We start from the raw sequence: 16,697 nt of genomic DNA, 5'->3' as shown, positions 1-16,697 counted from the left end.
CACACTTACTAAACCATACCGCAACCACAACACACATATTATCACTACCACAACCTCCACACTTACCCAAAAACTACCATAACCACCACACATACTAAACACTGCCACAACCACTAAACTTACTAAACACTACCACAACCACCCATTTACTCCCCAACACTACCACAACCACCACACTTACTAAACACCCTACCACAACCACCACACTCCTACCAAACTTAACATCCATCACACTTACTAAACCATACCGCAACAACAACACTTATATCACTAACACAACCACCACACTTACCAAAAACTAAGAACAACCACCACACATTCTAAACACTAACACAACCACTAAACATACTGATCACTACCACAACCACCACACTTACTCCCAACACTACCACAACCACCAATTAACTTAACTACAACACTACCATAACCACCACACTACCAAACACTACCACAACCACCACACTTACGAAACACTACCACAACCACTACTACACTTACTAAACACTACAACAGCCACAACACTTACTAAACACTACCACACCCAGCACACTTTTCAAACACTACCACAACCACCACATCTCCCAAACACCACCACAACCAACACACTCCTACCCCATCACTACCACAACCACCAAACTCTACCTCAACACTACCACAACCACCACACTTACTAAACACTACCACAAGCATTACACTTACTAAACACTATCACAACCACCACACTTACCCCAACACTAACACAACTACAACATCTCTACCAAACACTCACCACAACCAACACACTTCACCCAACATTACCAACAACTACCACACTTACTAAACACTACCACAAGCACTACACTTACCAAAAACTACCATAACCAACACATTTACCAAACACTACCCCAACCACCACACTTACCAAACACTACCACAACCACGACACTTTGCAAACACTACCACAACCACCACACTTACCCCATCACTACTACAAACCACCACACTTACCAAACACTACCACAACCACCACATTTACTAAAACCATACCGCAACCACCACACTTATTATCACTACCACAACCACCACACTTACTCCCAACACTACCACCAACCACCACACTTAACTACAACATTACCATAACCACCACACTTACCGAACACTACCACAACCACCACACTTACGAAACACTACCACAACCACTACACTTACTAAACACTACAACAGCCACAACACTTACTAAACACTACCACACCCAGCACACTTCAAACACTACCACAACCACCACATTTCCCAAACACCACCACACTACCACAACCACTACACTTACTAAACACTACAACAGCCACAACACCTCTACTAAACACTACCACACCCAGCACACTTTTTCAAACACTACCACAACCACCACACTTCCCAAACACTACCACAACCAACACACTTACCCCATCACTACCACAACCACCACACTTTCCGCAGCACTACCACAACCACCACACCTACTAAACACTACCACAAGCACTACACTTACTAAACACTATCACAACCACCACACTTAACCCCAACACTAACACAACTACAACACTTACCAAACACTAACACAACCACACCACACTCTCCCAACATTACCACAACCACCACACTTACTAAACACTACCACAAGCCCTACACTTACCAAAAACTACCATAACCAACACATTTACCAAACACTACCCCAACCACCACACTTAACAAAACACACTACCACAACCACGACATCTGCAAACACTACCACAACCACCACACTTACCCCATCACTACTACAACCACCACACTCTCTACCAAACACTACCACAACCACCACACTTACTAAACCATACCGCAACCACCACACTTATTATCACTACCACAACCACCACACTCTACCCCAGCACTACCATAACCACCACACTTAACTGCAACACTACCATAACCACCACACTTACCGAACACTACCACAACCACCACATTTACGAAACACTACCACAACCACTACACTTACTAAACACTACAACAGCCACAACACTTACTAAACACTACCACACCCAGCACACTTTTCAAACACTACCACAACCACCACACTTCCAAACACTACCACAACCAACACACTTACCCCCATCACTACCACAACCACCACACACTTACCGCAACACTACCACAACCACCAAACTTACTCTAAACACTACCACAAGCACTACACTTACTAAACACTATCACAACCACCACATTTCTTACCCCAACACTAACACAACTACAACACTTAACAAACACTACCACAACCACCACACTTACCCCAACACTAACACACAACCACCAAACTTACTAAACACTACCACAAGAATTACACTTACCAAAAACTACTCATAACCAACACATTTACCAAACACTACCCCAACCACCACACACTTACCAAACACTACCACAACCAACGACACTTGCAAACACTACCACAACCACCACACTTACCCCAACACTACCACAACCACCACACTTACTAAACACTACCACAAGCACTACACTTACCAAAAACTACCATAACCAACACATTTGCCAAGCACTACCCCAAACCACACTTACCAAACAATACCACAACCACCACACTTACCAAACAATACCACAACCACCAGACTTCAAGCAAACATTACCACAACCAAACACACTTATTAAACACTACCACAACCAATTAATTCTTTCAAACACTAACACAACCACCACACTTATCAAGCACTATCACAACCACCACACTTACCAAACACTACCACAACCACCACACTTTACCCCAACACTACCACACAACCACCACACTTACTAAACACTACCACAAGCAACACTTACCAAAAACTACCACAACCACCACACATACTAAACACTACCACAACCACTAAACTTACTAAACACTACCACAACCATCACACTTTCCCCAACACTACCACAACTACCATAATTTACTAAACACTACCACAACCAGCACACTTACCAAACACTACCACAACCACAACACTTAGTAAACCATACCGCAACCACAACACTTATTATCACCACAAGAACCACCACACTTACCAAAACTACCACAACCACCACGCATAGTAAACACTACCACAACCACTAAACTTACTAACCACTACCACAACCACCACACTTACCTGAGCACAACCACAACCACCACACTTACCAAACACTACCACAACCACCACACTAACCAAACACTACCACAACCACCACATTACCTTACTAAACCATAGGGCAACCACCACACTTACTAAAACCATAGGCAACCACCACACTTATTATCACTACCACAACCACCACACTCTTACCCCAACACTACGACAACCACCACACTTACCTACAACGCTGCCCCAACCACAACACTCTACTAAACACTACCACAAACCACCACAGATTCTACCAAACACTACCACAAACCACCACACTTTCCAAACACTAACACAACCACCACACTTACCAAACACTACCATAACACTACACTTACCAAACAATACCACACAACCACCACACTTAGCAAACATTACCACAACCAACACACTTATTAAACACTACCACAACCACTACACTTTTCAAACACTACCACAACCAGCACACTTACCAAACATTACCATAACCACTACATTTACCAAACAATACCACAACCACCACACTTAACAAACATTACCACAACCAACACACTTATTAAACACTACCTTAACCACCACACACACCCCAACACCATCACAACCACCACACTTACCAAACATTACCACAACCAACACACTTACCAAACACTACAACAACCAACACATTTGCCAAAACTACCACAAGCACCACACTTCTACCAAACACTACCACAACCACCACACTTAACAAACACTACCACAACCAACATACTTACCGAACACTACCAAAACCACCACACTTACCAAACACTACCACAACCAATTACAATTTAAACAAACACTACCACAACCAACATACTTACTGAACACTACCAAAACCACCACACACTTACCAAACACCAACAAAACCACCACACTTACTAAACACTATCACAACCAACACACTTACCAAACACTACCACAACCATCACACTTACCAAACAATACCACAACCAATTCTCTTACCAAAAACTACCATAAGCAACACATTTACCAAACACTACCAATACAACCACACTTACCAAACACTACCCTAACCACCACACTTACCAAACATTACCACAACCACCACACTTACCCCATCACTACCACACCCACCACACTCTACCAAAACAATTCCACAACCACCACACTTACCAAACAATACCACAACCACCACACTTACCAAACATTACCAAAACCAACACACTTATTAAACACTACCACAACCACCACACTTTCCAATCACTACCACAACCACCACACTTTCGAAACACTACCACAACCACAACACTTACCCAAACACTACCACAAACACCACGCTTAACAAATACTACCACAACCACCATACTTACCGAACACTACCACAACCACCATACTTACGAAACACTACCACAACACTTACCCAAACACTACGTTAACCACCACACTTACTAAACCATCACAACCACAACACTTACCCAAACACTACCACAACCACCACACTTACTAAACACTACCACAACCACCACATTTACCCATCACTACCACAACTACTCACACATACTAATCACTACCACAACCACCAAACTTACGAAACACTACCACAACCACCACCTCTACCCAACACTACCACAAACTCAAACACTTACAAACACCACCACAACCACCACACTTACTAAAACCCTACCACAACCCCTACACTTACAAAACCATAACGCAACCACTACACTTATTATCACTACCAGAACCACCACACTTACCCACAACACTTCCATAACCACCACACTTACAAAACACTGCCATAACCACCACACTTAACCAAACACTACCACAACCACACAACACTTACCAAACACTACCACAACCACCACATCCTACCAAACACTACCATAACCACCACACTTACCAAACACTACTACAACCACCACACTTACCCCATCACTACCACAACCACCACTTACCCAAACAATACCACAACCACCACACTTACTACAAAACAATACCACAACCACCACACTTACCAAACATTACCACAACCAACACACTTATTAAACAATTACCACAACCACCACACTTCTTCCAAACACAACCACAACCACCACATTTACGAAACACTACCACAACCACAACACTTACTCAAACACTACCCCCAACCATCACACTTCTACTAATCACTACCACAACCACTAAACTTACCAAACACTACCACAACCACAACACTTTACCCCAACACTACAACAACCACCACACTTACTAAACCCTACCACAACCTCCACACTTACTAAAACCATACCGCAACCAATACACTTATAATCACTACCACAACCACCACATCTCTTACCCACAACACTACCATGACCACCACACTTACAAACACTACCACAACCACCACACCTACCAAACACTACCACAACCACCACACTTACCCCAACACTACCACAACCAACACACTCACCAACACAACCACAACCACCACACTTACCCCAACACTACCATATCCACCACACTTACCAAACAATACCACAACCAATACAGTTACCAAAAACTACCATAACCAACACATTTACCAAATACTCACCAAACCACCTACACTTTACCAAACACTACCCTCTAACCACCACACTTACTCAAACATTACCAATAACCACCACATCCTTATCACTACCACAACCACTACACTTACTCCATCACTACCACAATCCACCACACTTACCAAACATTACCATAACCAACACACTTATTTAAACACTACCAAAACCACCACACTTTCTCAATCACCACAACCACCACACTTACGAAACACTACCACAACCACAACACTTACCCAAACACTACCCCAACCACAACACTTACTAAACCATACCAGAACCACAACACATATTATCACTACCACAACCACCACGCTTACCAAAAACTACCACAACCACCAATATAATAACTACCACAACCACTAAACTTACCAAACACTACCACAACCACCACACTTACCCTAACACTACCACAACCACCACACTTACTAAACACCATCACATCCACCACTTACCAAACCCTACCACAACCTCTACACTTTACAAAACCATACCTCAACACCACACTTATTATCACAATACCACAACCACCACACTTACTTCCCAACACTACCACAACCACCACACTTACCAAACACTACAACAAACCACACTTATTAAAGAATACCACAACCACCACACATACTCAACACTACCACAACAACAAACTTACTTTCAAACACTACCACAACCACCACACCTTCTACTCCCAACAATACTACAGCCACCACACTTATCAAACACTAACACAGCTCACCACACTTACCAAACACTACCACAACTACCACACTTACCCCAACACTACCACAACCACCACACTTACTATACACTCTCACAACCACCGCACTTACCAAACACTACCACAACCACCACACTAACTAAACCATACCGCAACCACAATACATATTATCACTACCACGACCACCACACTTACCAAAAACTACCACAACCACCACACATGCTAATCACTACAAAACTAAACTTACTAACACTACCACAACCAGCACACTTACCCCAACACTACCACAACGACCATACTTTACTAAACACTACCACAACCACCACACTTACCAAACACTACCACAACCACCACACTTACTAAAAAACCGCAACCACCACACTATTATCACCCCACAACCACCACACTTACCCCAACACTACCACAACCACCACACTTACTAAACAACTACAAACAAACTTCACTACTTACTTTAAAGAATACCACAACCACCACACATACTAAACACTACCACAACCACTAAACTTACTAAACAGTACCACATCCACCACACTTATCTCAACAATACTACAACCACCACTTACTCAAACACTACCACAACCACCACACTTACTAAACACTACCACAACCACCACACTTACTAAACACTACCACTGGCACCAACTTACTAAACACCCAGAACCACCACTCTTTACTAAACACTACCACAGCCAACACACTTCTACCAAACACTCACCACAACCACCACACTTACCCCAACACTACCACATCCACCACACTTTACTAATACTCATCACAACCACCACACTTACCAAACACTAACAAAACCACCTCACACCTCATTAAGCCTACTGCAACCACAACACTTATTATCACTACCACAACCACCACACTTACTAAGCCATACCGCAACCAAAACACTTATTATCACTACCACAACCACCACACTTACCAAACACTACCACAACCACCACACTTAACAAACACTACCACAACCACCATACTTACTAAACACTACCAAAACCACCCACACTTACTACCACCGCAACCACAACACTTATTATCACTACCACAACCACCACACTTACTAAGCCATATCGCAACCACACAACACTTATCACTATCACCACAACCACCACACTTTACCAAACACTACGACAACCACCACACTTAACAAACACTACCACAACCACCATACTTACCTCGAACACTACCACAACCCCACACTTACGAAACACTAACAACCACAACACTTTACCCAAACACCACCAACCACCTACACTTACTAAACACTACACAACCACCACACTTACCCCCATCACTACCACAACCACCACACTTACCCCAACCCTACCACAACCACCCACACTTACTAAACCATAACAACCACAACACTTATTATCACTACAGCAACCACAACACTTACAACAAACTACTCCACCACCACACATACTAAACAGTAACACAACCGCTAAACTTACGAAATACTACCACAACCACCACACTTACCCCAACACTACCGCAACCACCACACTTACTAAAACCATACCGCAACCACCACACTTATTATCACTCAATACCACAACCACCACACTTACCGAACACTACCACAACCACCACACTTATCCCACAACACTACCCTAACCACCACACTTACTAAACACTACCACAACCACAACACTTACCAAACACTACCAAACCACCACACTTACTAAACACTACCACAACCAATAAACTTACTGAACACTACCACAACCACCACACTTACCAAACACTACCACAACCACCACACTAACCAAAGACTACCATACCTACCACACTTACCAAACACTACCACAACCACCACACTTACTAAACACTACCACAGCCACCACACTTACTAAACACTACCACAACCACCACACTTACTTAAAAAATACCGCAACCACCACACTTTATTATCACTACCACAACCACCACACCATCTCAACACTACCACAACCACCACACTTACCAAACACTACAACAACCACCACACTTATTAAAGAATACAACAACCACCACACATACTAAACACTACCACAACCACTAAACTTACTAAACACTACCACAACGACGACACTTACACCAACACTACTACAGCCACCACACTCTACCAAACACTACCACAACCACCACACTTACTAAACACTACCACAACCAATACACTAATACTAAACACTACCACAGCCACCACACATTACTAAACACTTCCAGAACTACCACTCTTACTAAACACTACCACAGCCACCACACTTACCAAACACTACCACAACCACCACACTTACCAAACAATACCATACCCACCAAACTAACCAAACAGTACCACAACCACCACACTTTCCCCAACACTACCACATCCACCACACTTACTAAACACTACCTCAACCACCACACTTAATTCCCAACACTACCACAACCAACACACTCACCAAGCACAACCACAACCACCACACTTACTCCCAACACTACCATAACCACCACACTTACCAAACAATATCACAACCAACTACATCACCAAAAACTACCATAACCAACACATTTTACCAAACATTACCACAACCACCACACTTACAAACATCACCACAACCAACACACTTATTAAACACTACCATAACCACACTTTTCAAACACTACCACAACCACCACACTTACCAAGCACTATCACAACCACCACACTTTCCAAACACTACCGCAACCACCACACTCTACCCCAACACTACCATAACTTCACACTTACTAAACACTACCACAACCACCACACTTACCAAACACTACCACTAACCACCATTCTTACTAAACCATACCGCAACCACGACACTTATTATCACTATAACAATCACCACACTTACCAAAAAACTACCACAACCACCACACATACTAAACACTACCACAACCACTAAACTTACTAAACACTACCACAACCACCACATTTTCCCCAACACTACCACAACCACCACACTTACTAAACACTAATCACAACCACCACACTAACCAAACACTACAACCACTTAAACCAAATTTATTATCACTAAACAATCACCACACTTACTCAAAAGTACCACAACCACCACACATACCAAACACTACCAAACCACAACACTTCCAAACACTACCACAACCACCACACTTACCGCAACACTACCATAACCACCACACTTACCAAACAATACCACAACCAATACACTTACCAAAAACTAAAATAACCAACACATTTACCAAACACTACCAAAACCACCACACTTACCAAACACTACCCTAACCACCACACTTACCAAACACTACCACAACCACCACACTTTACCCCAACACTACCACAACCAACACACTCATCAAGCACAACCACAACCACCACACTTACCCCAACACTACCATATGCACCACACTTACCAAACAATACCACAACCAATACACTTAAAACTACCATAACCAACACATTTACCAAACACTACCAAAACCACCACTACACTTACCAAACACTCACCCTAACCACCACACTTACCAAACATTACCACAACCACCACACTTATTCCATCACTACCACAACCACCACACTTACCAAACATTACCATAACCAACACACTTATTAAACACTACCACAACCACCACAATTCCAACTCACCACAACCACCACACTTACGAAACACTACCACAACCACCAAACTTACCCCAACAATCCTACAGCCACCACACTTATCAAACACTACCACAGCCACCACACTTACCAAACACTACCACAACTACCACATCTCTACCTCCAACACTACCACAACCACCACACCTACTACTATACACTCTCACAACCACCGCACTTCACCAAACACTACCACAACCACACACACTAACTAAACCATACCGCAACCACAACACATATTATCACTACCACAACCACCACGCTTACCAAAAACTACCACAACCACCACACATACTAATAACTACCACAACCACTAAACTTACCAAACACTACCATAACCACCACACTTACCTCAACACTACCACAACCACCACAGTTACTAAACACTACCACAACCACCAAACTTACCAAACCCTACCACAACCTCTTACACTTACAAACCATACCGCAAGCACCACACTTATTATCAATACCACAACCACCACACTTACCCCAACACTACCACAACCACCACACTTTACCAAACACTACAACAACCACCACTTACTAAAGAATACCACAACCACCACACATACCAAACACTACCGCAACAACTAAACTTACTAAACACTACCACAACCACCACACATACCCCAACAATACTACAGCCACCACACTTACCAAAAACTACCACAGCCACCACACTTACCAAACACTACCACAACTACCACACATACCCCAACACTACCACAACCACCACACTTACTATACACTACCACAACCACCGCACTTACCAAACACTACCACAAGCACCACACTTACTAAGCCATACAGCAACCACAATACATATTATCACTACCACGACCACCACACTTACCAAGAACTACTACAACCACCACACATGCTAATCACTACCACAAAAACTAAACTTACTAACACTACCACAACCAGCACACTTACCCCAACACTACCACAACAACCATACTTCAGTAAACACTACCACAACCACCACACTTACCAAACACTACCACAACCACCACACTTATTAAAGAATACCACAACCACCACACATACTAAACACTACCACAACAACTTAACTTACCAAACTACCACAACCACCACACATGCTAATCACTACCACAAAACTAAACTTAACACTACCACAACCAGCACACTTACCCCAACACTACCACAACCACCACACTTACTAAAACACTATAACAACCACCACACTTATTAAAGAATACCACAACCACCACACATACTAAACACTACCACATCCACTAGACTTACTAAACAGTACCACAACCACCACACTTATCCCAACAATACTACAGCCACCACACTTACCAAACACAACCACAACCACCACACTTACTAAAAATCTGCAACCATCAAACTTTATTCACTACCACAACCACCACACTTACCCCAACACTACCACAACCACCACACTTACGAAACACTACAACAACCACCACACTTATTAAAGAATACCACAACCACCACACATACTAAACATTACCACAACCACTAAACTTACTAAACAGTACCACAACCACCACACTTACACTCAACGATACTACAGCCACCACACTTACTCAAACACAACCACAACCACCACACTTTACTAAACACTACCAACCACCACACTTACTAAAACACTACCACAGCCACCACACTTACTAAACACTCCCAGAACCACCACTCTTACTAAACACCACCACAGCCAACACACTTACCAAACACTACCACAACCACCACACTTACACCAACACTACCACATCCACCTACACTTACTAAACACTATCTCAACCACCAAACTTACCCCAACACTACCACAACCAACACACTCACCAAGCACAACCACAACCACCACACTCTATCCAACACTACCATAACCACCACATTCCACCAAACAATACCACAACTAATACACTTACCAAAAACTACCATAACCAACACATTTATCAACACCCCAACCACCACTTACTCAAACACTCCCACAACCACGACACTTGGCAAACACTACCACAACCACCACACTTAATCCATCACCACAACCCCACACTTCAATACCAATAACCCACCACACTTACCAAACAATACCACAACCACCACACTTAGCAAACATTACCACAACCAACACACTTATTAAACACCAACCACCACACTTTTCAAACACTACCGCAACCACCACACTTACTAAGCACTCATCACAACCACCACAATTACCAAACACTCCCACAACCACCACACCTAATTCCCTGTCCCTACCACACCCACCACACTTACTAAACACTACCACAACCACCACACTTACTAAACCATTCTCTCAACCAAAACACTTTATTATGACTACCACAACCACAACACTTACCAAAACTACCACAACCACCACACTTATTAACACTACCACAACCACCACACTTTACCAAACTCTACCACAACCACCACACTTACTAAAACCATACCGCAGGCACCACACTTATTATCACTACCACAACCACAACACTTACTGATCACTACCACAACCACCACACTTACCAAACACTACCACAACCACCACACACATACAACACTACCACAACCATTAAACTTACCAAACACTCACCACAACCACAACACTTACCCCAACACTACAACAACCACCACACTTACCAAACCCTACCACAACCTCCACACTTACTAAACCATACCGCAACCACTACACTTATAATCACTACCACAACCACCACACTTACCCACAACACTACCATGAACACCACACTTACAAACAGTACCACAACCACCACACCTACCAAACACTACCACAACCACCACACTTACCCCAACACTACCATATCCACCACACTTACCAAATAATATCACAACCAATACACTTACCAAAAACTACCATAACCAACACATTTACCAAACACTACCAAAACCACCACACTTACCAAACACTACCCTAACCACCACACTTACCAAACATTACCACAACCACCACATCTCTACCAAACACTACCACAACCACCACACTTTCCAAACACTACCACACCACACTTACCTCAAACACTACCATAACCACTACACTTATCAAACACTACTACAACCACCACACTTACCCCAACACTACCAAATCCACCACACTTACTAAACACTACTCAACCACCACACTTACCCCCAACACTACCAAACCACCACACCTACCAAACATTACCACAACCAACACACTTACCAAACACTACAACAACCAACACATTTGCCAAATACTACCACAAGCACCACACTTACCAAACAGTACCACAACCACCACACTTAACAAACACTACCACAACCAACATATTTACCGAACACTACCACAACCACCACACTTACCAAACACTACCACAACCACCACACTTTCCAAACACTACCCCAACCACCACACCTACCAAACATTACCACAACCAACACACTTACCAAACACTACAACCAACACATTTGCCAAATACTACTTCAAGCACCACACTTACCAAACAGTACCACAACCACCACACTTAACAAACACTACCACAACCAACATACTTACTCAAAACACTACCACAACCACCACACTTACACCAACACAACCACAACCACCACACTTACCCCAACACTACCATAACCACCATGGTTACCAAACACCAACGCAACCACCACACTTTCCAAACACTACTACAACCACCAAACTTACGAAACACTACCACAACCACAACACTTACCCAAACACTACCATAACCACCACACTTACTACACACTATCACAACCAACACACTTATCAAAAACTACCACAACCACCACACTTACTAAACCATACCACAACCACAACACTTATTATCACTACCACAACCACCACACTTACCCAAAACTACCACAATTACCACACATACTATACACTACCACAACCACCACACTTACTAAACACTACCACAACCACAACACTTACCAAACACTACTACAACCACCACACGTAACAAACACTACCAGAACCACCACACTTCCTAAACCATACCCCCACCACAACACTTATTATCACTACCACAACCACAACACTTACCAAAAACTACCACAACCACCACACATACTAAACACTACCACAACCACTAAACTTACTAAACACGACCACAACCACCACACTTACCAAACACTACCACAAACACCACACTTTGCAAACACTACCACAACCACCACACTTACCACATCACTACCACAACCACCACACTTACCAAACAATACCATAACCACCACACTTACCAAACACATCACAACCACCACACATAGCAAACATTACCACAACCAACACACTTACTAAACACTACCACAACCACCACATACTAAACACTACAACAACCACTAAACTTACTAAAACCACCACAACCACCACACTCCAACACTACCACAACCACCACACTTACTAAACACACGCAACCACCACACTTACCAAACGCTACCACAACCACCACACTTACTAATCCATACCACTACCACAACACTTATTATCACTACAACAACCACCACACTTACCAAAAACTACCACATCCACCACACATACGAAAACTACCACAACCACTAAACTTACTAAACACTACCACAACCACCACACTAACCAAACACTACCACAACCACCACACATACAAAATCATACCACAACCACCACACTTTCCAAACACTACCACAACCACAACACTTACCCCAACACTACCACATCCACCACCTTTACCCAAACACTACCATCCACCAACCACCACACCCTACCAAACACCAACAACCAACACATTACCCACAACCACCACACTTACCAAACACTACCACAACCACCACACTTAACAAACACTACCACAACCACCAAACTTACCGAACACTACCACAACCACCACACTTACCAAACACTACCACAACCAATGCACTTAACACCAACACAACCACAACCAATTAATTACCCTAACACTACCACAACCACCACGGTTTCCAACACTAACACAACCACCACACTTTCCAAACACTACTACAACCACCACACTTGTGAAACACTACCACAACCCACAACACTTACCCAAACACTACCACAACCACCACACTTACTAAACACTATCACTACCCCCACTCTTACCAACACCACAACCACCACACTTACTAAACGACACCGCAACCACAACACTTATTATCACTACCACAATCACCACACTTACAAAAAATACCACAATTATCACACATACTAAACACTACCACAACCACTAAACTTACTAAACATTACCACAACCACCACACTTACCCCAACACTACCATAATCACCACACTTACTAAACACTACGACAACCACCACACTTACCAAACACTACCGCAACCACCACAATTAATATCACTACCACAACCACCACACTTATCCCAACACTACCATATCCACCACACTTACTAAAAACTAACACTACCACCACACTTATTATCACTACCACAACCACAACACTTACTAACCACTACCACAACCACCACACTTACCCCAACCCTACCACAACCACAACACTAACCAAACACTACCACAACCACCACACTTACTAAACCATAGCGCACCCACCACACTTATTATCACTACCAAAACCACAACACTTACCCCAACACTACCACAACCACCACACTTACCAAACACTACAACAACCAATTCCACTTATTAAAAAATACCACAACCACCACACATAATAAGAACATAAGAACATAAGAATGGAGGAAACTGCAGCGGGCTCCATTATCTTCTTAATAATATTTTTTCTGTTTCAGATTCTGATGCATTTATAAGTTGATATTTACAGGATGGCTGCTGTGTGACGAGGAACCCAAAATCCAGCCATCTCAGTTACTCATTCTGGCCTGGGAGAGAGTTCCTGCATGGAGTTGCTTTACATTGAGAGAGCTTGAGATATGCAGGCACCAAATTAGGCAAAAGAACCAAAGAACTTACACAGAACAAAGACATTGCTAGTAAGATATGATGTTTGTCTTGGCACAGGCACTACCTCTGGCTAATGCTCAGTTCAAGCCTCCAGTCATAACAAGTCAGAAGAAGATTAGTGAGAGACTGCTAGCCAGTTGGGAAAAGGTGGGAGATGATCCCTCTTGGGAGAGTGAAAACTTGCAGCAGGGACAGCTTTGCCAAGCAACTGGACCAGTTATTTCACATAATTACTTGCAAGTGCCCAATTGTTCTCTGGTCCTGAGTTTGATGCGACGCACTCAAACCAGCCCACATCTCTGTATTGCAAGCGTGAATCAGATCCTGTGATTGAACTGGCATTTGTCAAAGCACAGAGAGAGAAGATTGGCAGGCAGAAGGGCTCTGCGATTTCTAGCCAAGATATTCCGGGAGTCCAAGAGACAGGAGGCTGCTACAGAGAGACAGTAGAAGAGAGAAGAGTTGTTGAGAATAGAGACTTGAGAAGGCCCAGGTGAGGTAAGAAAGGTCGATGATTGAGCCAAGCTGATCTGTGAGTTTCACCATCTCATGGCTGATCCGAGTGCTGACCAGGAGAATGGTGACTTTGTCCCAACCTATAATGATCCCAAACCTTCCAGGCATAAGATTCGAAATAGGAAAGATATCCCGAGCATAGTTTCACAGCATAAGTGACACCACAGTGGTGTCAGAGAAACTACTA

The sequence above is a fragment of the Homarus americanus genome, unplaced genomic scaffold (assembly GCF_018991925.1).
Source record: "Homarus americanus isolate GMGI-L3 unplaced genomic scaffold, GMGI_Hamer_2.0 scaffold43402, whole genome shotgun sequence".
Lineage (NCBI taxonomy): Eukaryota > Metazoa > Arthropoda > Malacostraca > Decapoda > Nephropidae > Homarus > Homarus americanus.
This window is presented reverse-complemented; position numbering follows the sequence as displayed.